Below are 11,388 nucleotides of genomic sequence, written 5' to 3'. Positions count from 1 at the left end.
AATTATAAAATTTATATATATATAATTTCTCGGTTCGATTTGGTTATTTTTGCGGTTAATTTTTAGTAAAACCAAACTAAATAATATCGATTTTTCAAAATTTAAAACCGAACCTAACCAAATCCAACCAAATAACGATTTTTTTAATCGATTTGATTCGGATTGCGGTTCGATTTGGTTTTATAACCATAACCATGAACCATGAACAGCCGTACATAATACCATACACCTAATACTTATTACATATACCAAGATATCAAAACTTGAATCATAATTTAGTATTAATAAGAAAATCAATAAAATAATGACGTCAATTACACGAGGACACCACTGTTTCGACCTTCAATTTCTCCATTTACATTAAAATTTGCATACATACCTATAGATCTGCACATTCCCTTCTTTATTCCAACAACCCCTTTATTCAATTTAATGCATGCAGCGTTTAATGAAAGTGATATTTTGCGTTCCTAATCGGCAATATCGTAACCATTCGTCCGTTCCTAATCGACATATAGTAACTACTTCCCTCTATTTATATTTCTCCTTTTTCTCCTCCTTCATCGATCATCGATAAATCCTTTTGTATTTGCGTTGCCTTTAGCTTCTTCTTCTTCAAATAATTAATAATGGTCCTCCAGGCATGGAGAAATTTTTTCAATTACATTTTCATGCAGCAACAGAATAGTCCCCCCACACTTGCTGTATTCATCTTCACCATTTCACTCACCTATATACAGCTGAAATATGCAGGCACTGATCCTTTTATCATCCATACCAAAAGGATGAGAGTTTCTATCACTTCTTTGCTCCTATACTGGTTAATATACACTATAAAACTGAAATTTTCTCGTCATTATATGTACAAGAAACTCTCCGATCTCGTAGACAATGTTATGATTTTCTTTATTTCTCTCTATTTGGCTTCCAATGCTTCTGTTATGTTCACCTACCCTGCTTCCCATGTTGTGTTTTCCCTCTGTTTTCTGCTTTCCGCAGGTGAAATGTTACTTTGGGTTTTCAAGAAAATTATGCAACAATTCGAAGAAGAAGAGTATTTTCAGAGTGAAATTACTGTTTGGAACTATCTAAGGAGGAGGATGAATATGAATATGGGTTTTGAACAGAGGTTTCGTCTTCCTGTTTAATTTTGATTTTTATGTATGCGTGTGTTTTACTTATTAAGTACCTATCATTATTTTTCGAGATTTAACTTATTGTATGTATTAATATTAAGTTGCAGGTATATATGTTCATGCCTGTGACAATATTGTTGTACCACTTTTTTTTATTATCTTATATATAAATAAATATGTTTTCTTTTCTGATAAACTACAAATCGTGTTTTCCCGCTTGTGTATTTCCTCTGTTTTCTACTCTCTCCAAGTGAAACTTTATTGTGGTTAGGGGTGTCAATTTAGTTCATATAAGTGAAATGAAATCACTTTTTGCTCATATTAAATTAAAGTATAACCACATATTATAAGTACTAAATAACATCTTATCCCTTCTAGTTTTTTATTTACCAAAAATCCCTTAAAAATGATGTTTGCGGGATACATAGCGTTGTGCACGGTATACATGCGGGATACATAGCGTTGTGCACGGTATACATGCGGGATACATAGCGTTGTGCACGGTATACATGCGGGATACATAGCGTTGTGCACGGTATACATGCGGGATACATAGCGTTGTGCACGGTATACATGCGGGATACATAGCGTTGTGCACGGTATACATGCGGGATACATAGCGTTGTGCACGGTATACATGCGGGATACATAGCGTTGTGCACGGTATACATGCGGGATACATAGCGTTGTGCACGGTATACATGCGGGATACATAGCGTTGTGCACGGTATACATGCGGGATACATAGCGTTGTGCACGGTATACATGCGGGATACATAGCGTTGTGCACGGTATACATGCGGGATACATAGCGTTGTGCACGGTATACATGCGGGATACATAGCGTTGTGCACGGTATACATGCGGGATACATAGCGTTGTGCACGGTATACATGCGGGATACATAGCGTTGTGCACGGTATACATGCGGGATACATAGCGTTGTGCACGGTATACATGCGGGATACATAGCGTTGTGCACGGTATACATGCGGGATACATAGCGTTGTGCACGGTATACATGCGGGATACATAGCGTTGTGCACGGGATACATAACGTTGTGCATGGGATACATGCGGGATACATAGGTAAATAAGGGATTTTCGAAAATTTTGAAATTAGTAGGGATAAATGGATATTAAGGTAAGTAAAGGAGTGTAGTTAAGTAATTTGTCCTAAATTAAATGGATCACTTATTTTTTTTTTTCTTAAATGGGTTGATATGGTCTTCCATCTATTTAAGCTCATACAAATATGGATAAAATGAGTTAACATGAGAATCCATATCCAGCCCATATAAGTGAAATGAAATAGATTTTTTTTAATTTTTGGAAAACAAAAAATTTAGGGGTCGATTGGTGGAAGGTGTTGGGGGTGCCCGGGGGAGGGGGTAAACTTTTTTTTTCTTTTTTTTGAAAAACAGATTTTTTTTTGGTTTTTGGAAAACAAAAAAAAATTAGGAGTAGGTTGGTGGAAGGTGGGGGAGGTCGCCCGGGGGTGGTAAATTTTTATTTTTTTTTTGGAAAAAAATAATTAGGAATAGGTTGGTGGAAGGGGTGTATGGGTGGGGGCACGGAGGGGAGGGGTAATTTTTTACACACAACAATCAATTGCTAATTATATTTTTTTTCTTCAGTACTCTCTTGCAATGTCTCTTAACTTTAATTGTTCAAATGGCTAATAATTCAAGAATTGGCCTAATTTTGTTCCAAGCATATTCCACTTTCATGGCTACACAATTTCTGTATGACCCTTTTGTGGGTCCTTTATTAGCAGCTAACAAATGGAGTAACGTGTCTTTGGCAACATATTGAGAGTCCACGAGCTGAAATCACATTAAATTTATTTGTTATTTACTCCATTTTAATTTGATAATTTAATGAAGATAAATTCAGAATTTTGAGTTTCTAAAATTCATATAATTTTGTTTACGAGCAATTTATTATAAATAGGATATTCATGATTTGATTTGGATGGATTCTTTATTTAAAATCAAAATTAAATTAAGGGATTAATTTAGTCGGTTTTAAAATTTCTAAAACAAATCAAATAAAAATTATTGCTTTGATTTAGTTTTTTCCTTTTATAACTAGCTAATGATAAATTGACAATATTAAAATAACTTAAATATGAGAGCTGTAACTATTTCAAATGAACATTACGAATCGACAAATTTCTCTTTACTATTGCAAGATGGATGTGTCTCAATCTTTTATCATTTTTCAACATTATTTCAAGTTTTTAGCATGTTTATATTGCATAGCTATACAGATAATATACAAAATAATTATATCCTAACTTTAAATAAAATGATTACCTAAACTCTTAAAAAAAAAAAACCGACAATATGCCACACCACCTCTAGACCAAACAGGAAAAGTAGAGTGTTGAGATTGAGCATCCTTCCAGAAATAGAAATAAAAATGTTGTAGTGCATGTGGAACAAGTAGACTCAAATTAAATTATGGAAAAATTACTTAAATACACATCTTATTTTATTTTAATTTCTAAAATTCTCTATTATTTAGAAAAAAAATTAAAAATTCCCTCTCGGATACATCACTCTCATCTTGTTGATACATCCCTATCTCCCTCTCGGATATATCACTTTGATCCCCTCTCGCTGATACATCTCTATCTCCCTCGCATACATCGATCTCTCCCCTCTCTGATACATCTCCCTCTCGGATATATCCTTACTCTCTCTGATACATCCCGCCTATATATCCAGTATCCAAATATCTTATCCCCTCTCGGATACATCCCTCCGCTATGTATTAGGATGTTTGTTGATGTATCGAGAAGTCTAGTGATGTATCTACAAGTCCAATGATGCATTCGGAATCCATAAATTTTAAGAGATTCTTGTAATTTGAAAAATATTAGAAAAATGATATAATTAGCTATTAATATTGTGAGATTTATGTAAATTATAGGTAAATTAATAATTAAAAAGATATAAAATATTACAGTTATTTATGAAAAGCTAATATCATATGTTTATAATTATAAAAACTTATGTATATAATTTGTTGGTTTGATTTGGTTATTTTATCAAAAAAATTTAACAGTAAAACCGAAAATCAAGCCAAATGTTTTTCGTTGTAAAAATTCAAAACCAAACGAAATCTATTGTTATTTTTTTTAGTCAGCTTGATTTGATTTGTGTTTTAATTTAAATTTTGACCAAAATCTTGAATATATCTACTTATAAATATACAATATTTTGTTTAACGTATATATGATCTGAGCAAATATAGTTAATTTCATGTTAGTGCATCTATTATATTGTGTACTCACCTATAGTGACCGAGGTCGTTTTAATTTTTCTATGATTAATAAGTGCAAACTCTTATCTTTAATAATTTAACAAGTATTACTAATCAAATATGTGTATAATTAACATTGATTAATCGACAAAAGTGCAGGTAAAAGATATATGTTTGTCCTTTAGGCTTTAGTGGTTCTTTGAAGGTTTTATTATTTTAAAATCCAAGACCCACTTATCGATTAAGATGTTACGGTTAGTCATAGTCTTATTTTTAATTGGGAAAATTCTGTAATTAAGTATACGTATACTAGTTAGTTAGTCATCATTATTATAATATTAGTTATTATCACTCACGATCAACATTTAATGATAATTACGTGGGTTGGGATTTCAAGTTTGTATGCCCATATTGTTATATAATTTAGAATTTGTATAATATAATATCTATCAATATTTGTATGGTGTAATTTTGTATAATATAATTTGTATAAGTGTTTAAAGTAGATGTTCATATTTGTACATATTCATTATTTCAAGTTTATACAAAAATAACTCAATTATTACAAACGTACCCGCAAATTATACAAACAACTTAAACTATAGCTACCGTCGGTAAATATGCAAACTATAATTATGAAGCATAATTAAGTTTATTATAATGGATATTTGTGAAATTTCCCTTTTTTTAATAAATAATATGTAAGATAGTTCAACCTGTGTAATTATCATTCTTTTTGTTTTTTTTTCTTTTTGTAAAAATTAAGTTTTTTATGTTATTTGTATGTAAGATTATTACTCCCTCCGTCTCATTTTATATGTTCACCATTTTTGCTTGCATTAAGAAATGATGTAACCTTACCCTTCTACCCTTATTTAATGTTTTCTTAAGTCAACTCTATTAATAAATGACAAGATTAATTAACTATTCTATTAAGGATATAATAGGCAAAATATGATAACTTATGCATAAATTTTATAAAATGACACGGAGGGAGTAATACAGTGTTAATCACAAATATTTATGTATATTTGTTTTACATTTGTATGTAGTTTATACTTTCAATACTATTTATTCTCTTTCAGTGCAGAACTTTACTGTATAACTTCCTGTATATTATAGGCTCACTTTCCATTGTTATAATGATGTGGTCATTCATCTACGAGTGTTGTATGTGCTTTTTCTACACCTTCAAGATGAGTTGCTCACAGAAATGCTGCCTGAACTTTTTCTTCTGCTGGATCCACCATAAATTTCACTATCATACTCACATCTTCACGACCTTTTCTTCCCCGAAAGATCCGTATTTCTCACCAATAAATAAGCAAGCTAAGTAGCAAATAGTGTTGGTAAAACTATTAAGAATCCTCTTTCCTAATACTGTAGTTTTGAGAGGATGATAGTTTTTGACTTGGGTAAGGGAGAGATAGGATGGTAGTTTTTCTAGTTTTATACTAGAACTAAGGCATATTGCTTAGTCAGAGGGTTAGAGATAGCATTGTTCCTGACTTCTAAAAGCCTACAGACCCTTTATAACATTCAAATGGTGTTGAACACATCTGCAATATAGAATCATCACAAATAATTTGACTCACACAATTTAGATGTTACTGGACCCCCAAACGAATGTGATATTTGTCATTCTGCAACCTTTGTGAAAAAGTAAGCTCGTAGGTAGCATTACTCAAGAATTTTATAATGTCTCAATAGTAAAAATGTAATAAGAACACTCATCGTTTACGGCATGGACTACAAACCCTGCTCGCTCCCCGTGCTTTCGCACCTCAGCGTCGGTAGGGACGAGAGAGCTGCCTTCGCTTTTGGCGTTCCTTCGTAGATCTCCAGATTTCACCCTTACACATGAAATTCCACTCTCCTCTGTCTGAGTCAAGTATAACATCTATACCTTCATAAGTGAGGGAGTACACACCATACTCTTCAGACCCCACGTGAAATTTCATGAAATATGTTTGTATCATTAGAAGGATTAAATCAGCATCATCACATGTGAACCAGTGAACGAACACAAATTACAACTTTAAAAATTTGACTACAATTTTCTGTACAAGTACTATGCACGCAAATAATGATCTTGGATGAACCACAAAGAATCGAGACAACATGAAACTAAAAGAGAACATAATATGTAGATTGTAGAGGCTATACTTGTACATGTCAGTTTAAGTTAGATTTCAATATTGTTTACCTCAGAAAAGTATCCACAATCCTTAAAATTTGGCCCCAGCTCCTACACATCAAACCAAAAGCTAAGATTTTAAATGTTGAAGTTTAGGTCATACAGAACAATTCACAAAAACTCATATTTGAATGGCTCGATTTCTGCAAGTACCATATAAAAAAAATGACAACTTTTATCAAAATGGATGAAAAGCTAGAAAAATAATTTAGCCACGTATATAAGTCAACTGGTGGTATCATTATTCCCTAAAAGTGGATAGTACAATTTTCAGCAGAAAAAAATTAATTCACAACAATTACATTTTCTCTATAAACTCGCTCAAGCACATATAGAAAATCATGTTATTAATTAATTCTGAGTTTAGGTGTTATTGAAATGAGCTGAAAAATTATGCAAAGTAATCAATGCAAATTTCAAAACCTGCCAATAATTCTTGTTGTCCATGTACTGCAAATGAGACGACATAAAGGAAAAAAAAGCTTAAGCAGGTCAGGGAGCAAGAGGCATAAATAATTGGCTACTGTTGTGGGGGTTATTTAATTATAACAACAATTCACTGCAATACCTATGTCAAAGCATATTAATTAATGGCTTTGATTCACCTGCTACAAGATGGCTGAGATCTCACACTATCCATCTTCCAAATTGGAGAGAGGAAAGTGGTGAAACTGATAAAAAGCTAGTTGAATTGTCATCTGCATTTGTATCTACAAACAATCAAAGAAGATTATAATTGAATGCTTTTGAGATGTAGAAAGTAGTTCATCATAGGCAGAAGATGTTGTTTGTCCTTCTAGATCAATGTGATAGATATAGATAGTGCATTTAATTTCTTGTACTTTACTTCTAATGACATGTTTCTCATCACCTAGAACTTTTTATTCTTCGTTTTCTTCATCTTTTACCGTATATTTTTACATAAGATTATATATATATAATAATCAACAACAACCTATTCTTGATAAAACAATATATCATTTCTCAATAGTAACACGAAAGTTCAGAAAGCCTAATGATCTAGAACGACAAATACAACTCAGTTTAATACTAAGAAGTAAGAAACATTTACCTTCAGGTAGACCTTTACAGAATAGAACAGGTCACTAAGTTTTGAAATTTCACTGTCTTCTCCATGGGAACTGCTAAAGCTCCTTTAATATGCTTCTCGAAGTTATAGTTAAAACCCCAAAAAGAAAAATATTTCTACGACGATTAAACCAACTAACCAAGTGGTGTTCGTAGCGCACATATGTGAATCACCAAAGCGAGAATTGAGATAACCAATTTTGTTATTAATGTTGAAAGAATGAAAAGAAAAATACTTTGGGAAATTTTCTGATAATTTCATTCATCTCCAAACCTGTATATATACAAGTATTACACAGAATAAAGCTAATGATAAAAGAAAACTCAATATCCACATGTCCTTTCTTTAGTTGTCTACTCTATAACTAATCTAACAAACTTATATTCCTCAACGTGCTAATCACGTGAGCAAAGTTTTTCTAGAATGGGATGAGTATGTACAGGTGTTACTAAATCAGATGGACAAAATTCAATCCTTCTCATTTGTGATGAAGAGTCCAGATTGTTCCACCTCATCTCTAGACAAAGATCAAAGCTTCTTAGGGATCTCCGAAATATCTGAGAAGTCTTGTTTCTCTTTGCTATTCTTCTTGACATCTCTTCTTTCCAATTTCTTCTTCTGCTTATTGCTGTATTGAATCGATGCCATGGAAGTGGATGGTTTTACGCCAATATCCCCCCTCAAGTTGGAGGGTGAAGAAATGACCCCCAACTTGTTCAACAAATGGCGATGGGGAACCCCAGACAACGGTTTGGTGAACAAATCAGCCAACTGATGCTTCGATGGAACGAAAGAAAGCGTAATCAGACCAGCGATGAACTGTTGTCGCACAAAGTGGCAGTCTAACTCAACGTGTTTCGTTCTTTCGTGAAAGACTGGGTTTTTGGCTATGCTAATGGCAGCTTGACTGTCGGAGTTCACTGTGATAGGGAGTACTGGAGGAACAGAGAGATCAGCAAGAACACGCACCAACCAAGTAATTTCAGCAGTCACACGTCGCATAGACCGGTACTTTGTTTCGGCGGATGAAAGGGAGATGGATGCTTGTTTCTTGGATTTCCAAGAAATGGGAGCACCACCAAAAGTGATGAAGTAACCACTGACAGATCTTCGAGTTTCACGACAAGAGGCCCAGTCGGCGTCGCAGAAAGCTAAGAGAGTAAAGGTTGAATCGGAGGAGAGCAAAATACCTTGACTTGGATCATTGCGTAGGTATCGCAAAACTCGAAGAGCAGCAAGATAATGAGATTCAGAGGGATGTTGCATGTGTTGACTGAGTGTCAACACAGCAAAGGACAAATCAGGCCTAGTGTGGGTTAAATAATTGAGCTTCCCAACCAAATGTCGATAAAGTGTTGGATTAGTCACGGGTGGACTGTCATCGACATGAAGTTTAGAGTATGGATCAAGCGGCGAAGATACAACGACACCAGAACAATCGAAATCAGCAAGCAACTCCAAGGTAAACTTGCGTTGATTAATGATGAATCCCTATTTTTCTCGTAGGATTTCCAATCCTAAAAAATAGTGAATGTCGCCTAGATTCTTGACTCTGAATTCTGTATGAAGAAATTGCATGATGTGATTAATTTCTGAGATGTCATCCCCTGTAATTAGGATGTCATCAACATAGACAGCGATGATGGAGGTGAGAGAACCAGATGCCTTAAAGAATAGTGAGTAATCGTTCATGGAACTAGTATACCCTTTGAAACCAAGAGCTCCAGCTAACTTAGAATACCATTGTCGAGATGCCTAGCGCAACCCATACAAAGACTTTCTGAGGAGACAAACTTGGTTGGGCTTGATAGAGGGTAAACCTGCAGGACACTTCATGTATACCTCTTCCTGTAAGTCACCATGAAGAAACGCATTGCTAACATCCAATTGATGTACCTGCCATGCTTTCTTGATAGCCACTGTGAGTAGACACCGGATAGTGGTCATTTTGACCACCGGAGAGAAGGTTTCTGAAAAATCAACACCCTCTTGTTGAACATCCCCCCTCACTACTAAGCGAGCCTTCAATCTCTCAACAGACCCATCTGACCTGTGTTTTACCTTGTAAACCCATTTACAAGGCAAAGCTTTCTTTCTTGGTGGTAATTGTAGAATGTCCCAAGTGTGATTCAGTGCAAGAGCCTCTAATTCAGCATCCATTGCTGCTTTCCAGCCAGCATGTTGAGAAGCATGGGCAAAACTCTTAGGCTCAACTACATCAGAAATAGAGTTAAACATATGCTGATTTGGAAGGGACAAAGAAGTAAAAGAGAAAGCAGTGGGCGTACTAGGGTGGACAAAACATGCAGTGGTAACATCAGTCAGTTGGATGTTATTGCAATAGTAGTCCTCTAGATAACTTGGCTTATGTCTTACTCTTTGAGTTCTCCCTTCAGTGATGAGAGGAGAAGAAGAAGAAGACGAAAGGGAAGAAGAGGTCGGACTGCTGACACTCGGACTGATGGGAGAAGGTGTCGCAATATCTGGGGATGTAATATCAGGAGGTGCAAGAGCTTGTGGAGAAGGTGAAGGACAAGAGACAGATTCTGGGGTATCCAGAGTAGAATTATGATATGAGAAAATTGGAGGAAGAGAGTGATATGATTTGTTAGAGGCAAAAGGAAATTACTGCTCATGGAAGTGAACATCCCTGGAAACAAAGACTTTCTTAGTGTTGAGCTCTAACAACTTGTAGCCCTTTTTACCTTGTGGATAACCTAGGAAGACACAAGTTGTTGCCCTTGGTTCAAACTTTTCTCTGTTTTGAGAATGAGTTGAAGCATTGCAGAGACATCCAAAGCTTCTCAAAAATTCGTAGTTAAGCTGCTTACCAAAAAAAACTTCATATGGTGTTCTTCCATGTAGTACCTTGGATGGCAACCTATTAATCAAATATGTAGTTGTTAATATGCAATCTCCCCAATAATCAATAGGTAAGTGAGACTGAAACATCAGTCCCCTCCCTAATTCCAATAAATGTCTATGTTTTCTCTCCACAACACCATTTTGTTGTGGAGTTCCAACACATGAAGTTTGGTGCAAAATCCCTTGAAACTTAAGAAAAGAAGCCTTCTGAATACCTGTTCCCAATTCTAGTGCATTGTCAGACCTAATGCACTTGACTTGGGCATGAAATTGTCTCTCTATCATAGCTAGAAACTCCTTGAGAGTAGGAAAAGCATTACTCTTAGAGCTTAACAAGAAAGTCCAAGTACCTCTACTATAATCATCAACTATAGTAAGAAAGTATCGAAAACCATTGTAAGTGGGTGATTTGTATGGTCCCCAAGTATCAATGTGGATCAGTTCAAATAGCTTGGTAGAATGAATAGCACTTAATGGAAAAGTGAGTCTAGTCTGCCTAGCTTTAGGACAAATATCACAAACATGTTCAAATTTAGAAGGGAAATGAATGAAACTGTATTTTCTCATTGCAGAAAAGGGCAGATGCCCTAACCTTACATGCCAAAGATCAACAGAAGGGACTACATTTGCAGAAAAAGAAAAAGGAACTGATCCTGAACTAGGAATGGAACTATTTCCTTGTGGAATTGAAACTACATTAGCATTAGAAACAAACTGAGACCTAATACTAGAAGACTTCAACAGGTACAATCCCTCATTCACATCACCAAAAACTTGAATGTTCTTCATTAAAGGGTCATGTAACACACAACCACTAAGAGTAAATAACA

The 11,388-nt window shown here is 34.8% G+C and overlaps 1 long non-coding RNA gene across 1 annotated transcript; it reads right to left on the bottom strand.

The window, feature by feature from the left end:
- Nucleotides 1-5,943: 5,943 nt before the first annotated feature.
- On the bottom strand, nt 5,944-7,524 carry LOC102585968 (uncharacterized). Its single transcript, XR_001474429.1, has 3 exons — nt 7,209-7,524; nt 6,613-6,654; nt 5,944-6,312 (listed from the first exon to the last, which is right to left on the bottom strand). It is a non-coding gene; the product is annotated as an uncharacterized lncRNA (long non-coding RNA).
- Between the last annotated feature and the right edge of the window lie 3,864 nt (nt 7,525-11,388).

Source organism: Solanum tuberosum, unplaced genomic scaffold (genome assembly GCF_000226075.1).
Source record: "Solanum tuberosum cultivar DM 1-3 516 R44 unplaced genomic scaffold, SolTub_3.0 scf00201, whole genome shotgun sequence".
Taxonomy (NCBI): domain Eukaryota; kingdom Viridiplantae; phylum Streptophyta; class Magnoliopsida; order Solanales; family Solanaceae; genus Solanum; species Solanum tuberosum.
Note: the sequence above shows the minus strand (reverse complement) of the source record. Positions and strands in the feature narration are given on the sequence as shown.